Source organism: Rutidosis leptorrhynchoides, chromosome 10 (assembly GCF_046630445.1).
Source record: "Rutidosis leptorrhynchoides isolate AG116_Rl617_1_P2 chromosome 10, CSIRO_AGI_Rlap_v1, whole genome shotgun sequence".
NCBI lineage: Eukaryota > Viridiplantae > Streptophyta > Magnoliopsida > Asterales > Asteraceae > Rutidosis > Rutidosis leptorrhynchoides.
In genome coordinates this window covers 106,342,857-106,352,942 of record NC_092342.1, presented here as the reverse complement: position 1 = coordinate 106,352,942, position 10,086 = coordinate 106,342,857, and positions in this window count along the sequence as shown.

Below are 10,086 nucleotides of genomic sequence, written 5' to 3'. Positions count from 1 at the left end.
CTACCACCAAAGCTCACTTGAAGCAGTTCATTATCCATGTGCATCATACTCATTCCTCCCATACATATAATCTTTATTTATGTTAAGTAATTTTCAAATTAACATAACCACTAATTGTTATTTAGAATAAGGGTCTGTGTAGATAGTTGGAGCAGAAAGCCTATAGCTGGAGTTGGTAACTATATTGTGCCTATATGATCTTAGAAACAAACATATACATGATATATCGAGCGAAAACAGTGGCGGAGCTTGAATGTTGCGGTTGGAGACTTGGAGGGGCCAAATTTTGTCTAATTTGTGCTATGTTTTTAGCAAGAAAAAACGCCAACTTTGGTGGACAAAATTGCATATTATATAAACATTTTAGGTGACAATATCGATTCTACTTATACATTATCTAAGTTAATTTCTTAAACTTTAGCTTTAAAATTGATTTCAAGGTAAAAATGCCCAAGAGATATGAAAGAATGAAGTAGATTGTTGATGAAAACAAAACATGCGCACCTTCACCATTTTCGTCATATCTTCTTCATACGAATTCCGATTTAGTTGATTCAAAGCCCAAACGTCCGTAACTCAAAGGGCTACAAAATACCATTACATACAAGAACTTTTGGAGGGGCGAGGGCCCCCTCTTGCCCCTAATAAGCTGCGCCCCTAAGCGAAAATCAATAAAATTAAACAAGCTATTAATCGAATAAACTTTTCTAACATGACGAATTAAACAAACCTACCAACGTATTGATGGATTAGATTGATCACTAGAGTTGTTATTCGTATTAGGATGAGTTAGCACGAAAAACTCATAGAAAATATGGCCGAGGTTTGTGTAGAATGTGTTCATATGAAAATGAAAACCGTAACCCTTATTTATAGTCAGTAAGCTCTCCTTCGGGTGAATGTCAGATATTCGTACGAAGATCTCACATTTTTGTGCGAATGACTATTTTGACACGATCACATGTGAACCAGGCGTACTACTTCTCAACCTTCAGTGAACTTTTCTTCTCTTATGATTTTTGCTACTTTTTTTTTTTTTTTTTTTAAAGAAAGATGGCTTCTATTTTTTGATATTGAGTTGGACATTACAAAAAGCCTAAAGGCCAAAGTAGAATTAACATAAGTAGTTTAAGTATTCTTAATCAAGATGCCTCACCTGGATAAATTCACTTCGAAAATTATGTCGGAGGGTTTTTCCTTTGTTCGGGATGGCTATATATGTTGGACGTTTTCTAGGATTTCCAGAAAGTACAGGGACCCCTTTCCCCTTTTCACAATGTTCGTACCTTGACAGATTCATCCAATTGAACTTAAACTCAAAGAAGGACCACAAGGTCGGGGCATAGGCGTGGTTATCTGAAGTGAATTCTCTCTTTTTAAGTAGATGTTGAACCTGCTGCTCCATTCGAGCATTTCTGTATCGGTGGATGAAGAATCGCGAACATAATAATTTCATATTAATCTGGCTGTTCGGGTTTAAGGGAAAGGTCTTTTCAAAATCATCGGCTTTCTACCCACTTGCTGCCTCCCCTCCAGAGGCTCAAGATGTTCTCTGGTAGTGCGAATGCACGCCTCTCTCATGGGGGGATCCAGTGTTCTTACACTTCTTAAAAGGTAGTTTAGCGCTGACTTGTATAATGGCAGCACTACCCACCAGTGCTAGGATTCGAGTGTGTATTGATTGAAGACAAACTTGTCAGGCAAGCGCTCACTGATAGATTCAAGTAGGAGACGCTAAAAAAATCTATCATTCGTGTGAATGTCTTTGAAATTCATGCGAATGACCTGCCAGGTTAACTTTGGATTTAACTTTAACGTATCATTATCTAGACAATTAAAAATTATCAAAACATGGAAACAATCATTCAAGGAACGTAACAAAATGTATCCAAAAGTCAAATATTCATTTACATAATTGTTCAAAACCAAATGATTGAAATAAACGATACATACTCGATTATAAACTAGGGACTTACACAATATGCCCCAACAAACTCCCCATAGGATCTAGTTCATCAAACACTTTAATCTTCAGTCATTTGTCATCTTTCTAGGATGGAGATCTAGTGCATATCAAACACGTATGATTCTCTGATATTGTCGTGTCTGTTCGTAGTTCTTCATTCGACATAATATCTTACAGTCATGCACGACATACACATATTCCTCTAACAGATACCTTGGCCACGTCGGGTCGGATACCCGAATCGTCTCTTGATCCTTTTCTCTGTCATTTCCTAAAACTATGACCACTTTTTCCAATCAATCATCATAGTACCACTGATGTTTCGCGAGGTGTATATAAAATAGCTATTAATTTTTACAGGAAATACTATTAAATACGATACAATTTACACAAGATATTTATTTATTTAGAGAATGGATATACTTAAACCTTGCTACAACACTTATAGGCAGTGTACCTAATCGTACAGTAGTGTAGTTTTTAGTAAGTCCGGTTCGTTCCACAGGGAATCTTTTTAAACAAAGCTTTAACGCTATATTAGTTTACTTTTATAAAAATACAAATATATATATAAGTAATATTATTATTATAAAGGGGGGTTTTTACCGTTTAATGACCGGTTTGTCGATTTTTAAAACTTTAGTCGCAGTTAAAACCAAATGTAAAATAATAAATACAAGACTTAATTTAAAGCGTAAAGTAAATAACGATAATGAAATTGCGAATAATAAAAGTGCGCTAAAATAAACTTGCGATAATTAAAAGTACAATAATTAAAAGTGCAATTAAATATAATAACAATAAATATGCGATAATTAGAAGTGCAATTAAATATAAAATAAAGGAAATTAAATATGAAATAAAAGAATTATGCTTATTTAAACTTCCGTAATCATGATGTTTGACGTGTTGATTTTAAGCCCATGGGTTAATTGTCCTTTGTCCTGGATTATTTAATATGTCCATACGGATTTGTCCATAATAGTCCATCAGTCATAAATATAAAGAGCAAAAGCCTTCGTCAAATTATTCTTATTCCCGAAGTCAAATATTCCAACTAATTGGGGATTCGAATTGTAACAAGGTTTTAATACTTTGTTTAATGAATACACCAGGTTACCGACTGCGTGTAAACCAAGGTTTTACTACTTTGTTAACAATTACACCAATTACCCTTGAATGTAATTCACCCCTGTTTCAACAAGTCTATTAACTATTAATCCAGTTCCGTATCCGGTAAAATGAATAATAATTCGTACTTATAAATATCCCGCCCATCGTGTCCGATTAAGCGTATGTGGTTATATATAAATACGTCGAATTATAAGTTTGTATATTAAATTAACAAGGTATTGTTTAGTTAATATAAAACCCATTAATAGCCCATAGTCTAATTTCCACAAGTGTCGTTCTTTTATCCAAACCCCAATTATGGTACAAAGCCCAATTACCCAAATTTTAGTAATTAGCCCAACATCATGATTACTTCGGATTAAATAAGCATAATAATAACTTAGCTACGAGACATTAATATAAAAAGGTTGAACATAACTTACAATGATTAAAAATAGCGTAGCGTTACACGGACAGAGTTTCGATTTACACCCTTACAACATTCGCTAACATACCCTTATTATTAGAATTATAATTAAAATTAAAATTAAAATATAAATAAATATAAATATTACGATATAGATAGAGAGATGGATGGATTTTTGGTGATTTTTGCGATCAGAATTCGTTTGCTTTTATAGGGATTTTCAAAACTTGGGGCTCCGCGACTCGCGGCCCTTTTGGCCTTCAAACTCCGCGAGTCGCGGAGTTTGCTTTTACAGCTCACACGAGTTTGGCTCTTTGTTTACCGACGGTTTTATAAATAAATATAATATATTAAATAATTATAAGAATTATTTAAATATTATATTATATTTATGTGCATAGTTGACTTGTAATTTTTAGTCCGTTGCGTTGAGCGTTGAGAGTTGACTCATGTCCCGGTTCCGGATTTTCGAACGTCCTTGCGTACAATTTTATATTTTGTACTTTGCGTTTTGAATCTTGTACTCTTGTAATTTCGAGACGTTTCTTATCAATAATTGGAACCTCTTTGATTGTCTTTTGTACTTTTGAGCTTTTTGGTCGTTTGCGTCTTCAATTTGTCGAATCTGTCTTTTGTCTTCACCTTTTATTATTTAAACGAATATCACTTGTAAATAGAACAATTGCAACTAAAAGCTTGTCTTTCTTGAGGAATAATGCTATGAAATATATGTTCGTTTTTAGCATTATCAAATATTCCCACATTTGAGCGTTGCTTGTCCTCAAGCAATATCGTCTTGAAATACAAGAATCACTTCTTTATTCTTCACACTTTGTACATCAGTGATTTCTATATGGCGGTATAAACAATGGTAGTAACGATATGGTTTACAGTCCCACATGACTATAAAAATTTAGATCCATTAAGGAAATTGGATCTTTATGAAAACATTTGATCTTTTGAAAATTAAATCTAGTTTTTACCCTAGATAAGTTTTCAGGAATAACCCTTCACCGGTGTTTGCAAAATATTTTTGTGGGTTTGGTGGGTTTCAGATTTGAAAATTTTAGCTCAAAACTTATGGTTTTGTGTCACCCACTTGCTAACCTTGTATTTGGAAAGCAACACGTCCAGTTTACTTGTCCCGTATATTACCTTTCGGTAAACTACCGTCCGGTTGTAAAGGAAAGCGTTGAACAAGCAACTGTTAAGGCAATGTCCCCTGACATGCTTTTAATTATGGTCTATAACGTGTCGGACGCAATTACTATCCTTGGTAAGAGCAATAGTAAAGCTCACCCTTATAATTTTTCGGTCTGGCACAAGGTTCTGTCTTTGACCATGTTATGCAACCACCGTTCTTACGGTTGACACCCGATTTAGTTCAGGTGACCAATGAATTCCAGGTGAATTCCTAGGATTTTACGTTCAATGGTAATGAACGCATTGAAAATAGGGTTTTCAGAAAACAAATCGGTTTGTAATTTTGATCAAAATATTTTCTCGTTCAAGCTCGAGTTTAGATATCATTGAATTCCATGAGTTTGAATTCTCAATCTTTTAGGTCAATCTCTAGGATTGAGTAATATGAGGCTTAAAAGCTGATTTTTAATCTTTAAGGAGATTATCCTTTCTGGGGATCTGATTCATTAGTCTTATCCAGCTAATTTGCATGGTGCCCCCCATTGTACGAGATAAGTCCTTCTCATGGTTAGGATAAATCTGACCACTTGGCGACCCTGTTTAATGCTGAGGTCCGTGGATTTCCTGCTGATTTTAGTGATGACTTTTTTGGATTTTTCGTCAACCTACAGCTGGTCTGGATGATAACTTCATGATTTTAGGTCAATCTCTAGGATTGAGTAATATCAGGCTTAAAAGCTGATTTTTAATCTTTAAGGAGATTATCCTTTCTGGGGATCTGATTCATTAGTCTTATCTAGCTAATTTGCATGGTGCCCCCCATTGTACGAGATAAGTCCTTCTCATGGTTAGGATAAATCTGACCACTTGACGACCCTGTTTAATGCTGAGGTCCGTGGATTTCCTGCTGATTTTAGTGATGACTTTTTTGGATTTTTCGTCAACCTACAGCTGGTCTGGACGACAACTTCATGACCTAAATCAAGAAGCGCGTGTCTTTTTCGGAAGACTTGACTTCCTTTTAATGATGGAATTGATTCATCGTGTAGATCCATCTTTCTTACAGTAAATCAGGTAAAACTTTTTAGTTTAGTCCAAAGTAAAAGTATTTTCAGTTATTTGTACAAAAATATGTGGCATATGTTTAAGATAACTTGGTAATTTTTCCCACACTTGGCTTTTATTTTCCTTTTTATCGTCCTCTATTCCATTTTAAATGAATTTTAACATTTTGGTTTGTTTCTCAATTTATGTCCTTTCCGAGGTAACAATAATTTCGGTGTTAAAACCTAGTTTTATCGTTCATAAATATGTATAAACATGATTTTGAGTTCATTTAATTGAAAATTTTGAAAAATTTTACTAGAATTGGGTAGTCAGTATATAAGACTAGGGCTGTTCTTTATTATCAGAGAACACTAGATTCTAATACAACTACTGCTTTACTAGTATTTTTAATGGTAACCAAGTGTTTAAGATAAAAATTTTAAAATCCGAAAGAATTTAACCCCTTCCCACACTTAAGATCTTGCAATGCCCTCATTTGCAAGAAATCAGTAACAATTTAAATTATTGAGGGTGATTTGTGTGAAAATGATTAAATTTTTACCAAAGTTTCCAAATATATTGGCGTTTGTTTGCTGAATGATAAATGGTGCATATCATTTGTTCATTCCTTCTTGTTGTTATTTCACATATATTTTGCATCTTGTCGTCAAAATTAGTTGCTTTTGCTGAACTTAATGCCAGTCTTTGAAAATGCGTTGTTTTACCCTGTTGTATACATAAGATAAACTGCAAACATATATACATATTTCTGAAGTTTGGTATATTACCCCACATTCAAAAATTATTAAAATCTAAGAATAAAAGTTAGAACATTATAAAAACTATTACAATATTAACATAAGTATTAAACGTATCAACATTACAAATTACAAAATAAATAAAACTAAGTAGACTAGGGATGATACTGGTACCAATAGGGGTTCCAAACATAACCATAGGTGCTATAGAATGCTTCGGCAGGGTTATACGTAGGATACGGTGGTTGCATCTCTATAGACCAGGGAGGGAAGATGGGTTTTGGTGTAGGAATATAGTTTCTACCTATATGTTGGCAATGAGCTATGATTTGGTTCTGATGAACTTGCCAATCTTCAAATGCTCTCTGTCTAGCATTTTCGTACTCCTGTGAAGCTATAAACCTTTGCATTTCTTGCATCTCATTTCCCCCTCCTACATTACCTTGCTGTTGGTTTCTCTCAACCTGTGGATGTCTACCATGGTATGGTACTGCGGCGTTATTTCGCCTCTTCAAAACTTTCGCACCATGGTATACATTTAAACCTATTGTATCGCGGGGTTCTGGTTCTTCTACTAATAATTCCCCCCGACTTATATCCACACCGAGATATTCAGCAATCAAAGTAATAAAAATACCACCTCCTATTATGCTATGCGGTCGCATCCCCCTAACCATAGCTGATAAATAATAACCCACACAATACGGTATACTTACAGCGCTTTGTGGGTCTCGAATACACATATGGTAAAACAAATCCTGTTCATTTACCTTTTCCTTGTTCTTACCCCTTTGTGTAATCGAATTAGCTAAAAACCTATGAATTACTCTTAATTCAGCTCTATCTATATCCAAATAAGAGTAATTTCTCCTTTGAAACGGTGATGGCTTGTCATTTGACTCCACACACTGTGTGTATCAAAATTTTCATCTATCTTTCTACCATTTAGTATCAACCCTCTACAATCGGCAGATGCTAACTCCTCAGGCGTATATATACGTAAAGCCTGAGCCATGTCTAGTAAAGACATGTGTCGCATCGAGCCTCCTAACAAAAATCTAATAAAAGATCGATCGGTTAAACTAGCTACCCGATCATTCAACTCTATACTACATAACAATTCTTCACACCATACTTTATATACAGGTCTACGCATGGTGAATAAACGTACCCAGTCATTAAAAGTAGAATTACCATACCTCTGTACAAGTAATTCCCTAATTGGCCCGGCCAATTCTACAGCTTCTAAGGGTCCCCATTCTATGACCCTAGGTACCTCAACAACTTTAGAATGAAGCGTATGCAACCCCCTTTGATACTTTGGATAATCTATCCAAAGTCTGTCAAATCTCAGGTTCGGATGCAAATCTTCCAAGTGCATATCAGAAAATGTCATGACTGGATGAGGTATATCCTGCTTGTAGTAGTTATCCACCTCCTGTTGTTCCGCATTCTCAGCAGGAGCATTGCGAGCTTGGGATGAAGATTCACCCCTTTCAGTCTGCAAAACACATCAAACACAATTTTTTGTGCATCCAAATATGCATTAGTGTCAGCAAAAGCATCAATCAAAATAATTACAATGACATGATCAATTTATATCAAACTTAAGCTCATTTTCACATTTTTATCTAATCTACACTTTTTCAAATAAGCATATACGAAAATGTTCGCCAAGTTCATAAGCATTCAACTCAAATAACATGTCAAAATAATCATTACTAGCAATTAAACAAGTCTCAAATGGCATTGTCTTTCAAAAATCAAGTTCATGAATTTTTAGACTTGAAAAAGTCCACTTTAATTCTCAAAATCATGTTTAGGCTCAAAGTTTGGATCATTTAACTACCTAAACATATTACACTACTTAATTTAGCAACAATTCATGAAAAAAATCGGCCATAACCTGTTTATATCAAAAAGCCTCAAATTTGCTCAAGAACACAAACCCTAGATTACTCAAAATTTGAAGTTTAAGGCTTCTAATCATGTTAAACAGCATCAATTTAGGTTATACAAGCATAATACATAAACAATTTAAGCTTAATTACATTAAAAAGCATCAAAATCAAATTGGGAAAAAAAATTGCTCAAGAACACTAATTTTTGGATTAAATGGTGTTTAGGTGTAGAAATTTACCGTTTTTCTTGAGTAATTCCTAGATAGCATCCTTCTCAACATGATTTTAGTAAAATATTTGGTGATTAACGGTTAAAAATTGTGATTTTGGGGGTGTTTTTGCGTGTATTTCGCGCAGGTTTTTCTCTGTTTTTTTTTCTGTGTTGGAACTGATCAGTTTGATCAGTTATATTTTTTTCTGTATTTTTGTCTTCCCGCGACTCGTGGTGAATTACCCTTCAAACCCCGCGAGTCGCGGAGTTTGCTTTTTTTTTTTTTAACATATTATATTAATTAAAACAATTAAGTAATTAATTTTAAAATTTTGTTTCCCTTGTTATTTAGGACGAGGTCGTTTCGGATCGATGTCCTAGTCCGTCCCTCGACAAAATTTTAAAATTTGTCTTTTTGGTAGCGATTGTTTTTAAAAGCTAAGATTTTTGGGTTTTTTAATGTTTTTGGCATACTTTAATTCAATAAGATTAAAAATAATGATAATAAAAGTTCTCGTCCCTCCCTTGGGTAAAGCAATTTCGGTTTAAAGACCTAGTCTTCAACTTACGACGAATTTTAAAAATCATATTTTTAACTTAATGAGATAAAGTAAATTTTTGTTTTTAAATTCACACAATTTAAATATAAAATTCAAAATTAATATTAAAAATTCACACCAAACTTAAAATTTGAAATGCATAAAATTAAAAATTCATTTTTTAAAAATAAAAAATTCACACCAAACTTAATTTAAAAATTCATATTATAAATTCAAACCAAACTTATATTAATTTTTCAAATATTTACAATTTTAAAAATATTGTTTTTACAAAGTTTATAATATTAATTTAAGATTTATATATTAATTTTAAAAACATGGTAAAAATAAAATTAAAAATCTTTTTGGCTTTTTATCCCACTTTTATCAATCAAATATTATCAAAAATATGCGCCCCTCTTTTCGGTAAAGTAATTTCGGTTCCAAGACCTAATTTAGCTCATGACGAATTTTTGAAATATTTTGGGTTGATTGATTAAAGATATTTATACCTTAAGAATAAACGTTAAATTTCGCAGTGATGTAATAAATTTTTGAATGATATCAATAATTTCGGTCGCCAAACCTAATTTTATTCAATACCAATTTAATACTTTTTAGCGAACAAATTAGCGTTTATTATCAAAAGGTTAAAAATAAAAAAAATAAAAATAAAAACTGTACAGACATACCTGTGAAATAGATTTCTTAGTTATATGATCTATCCCATTCATAAGATAGTTGGTTTAATTGGTTTTCCATGGCTACATAGGCGTAACCTCGAGCATTCAGTGTCTTTTCTTCTAAACATATGAACGGTCCGTCTCTGCATAGAGTAACAAATTCGGTGTTTGAATAGGTTTGATTATTTGAACATTTACCTCCATGTGACCATTTTCTGCATTTGTGACATCTTTCTAGGTGTCGTGCTCTTCTTTTCGCTGCGGATTTTGATTTTCCTTTACCAAATTGTAACTTATT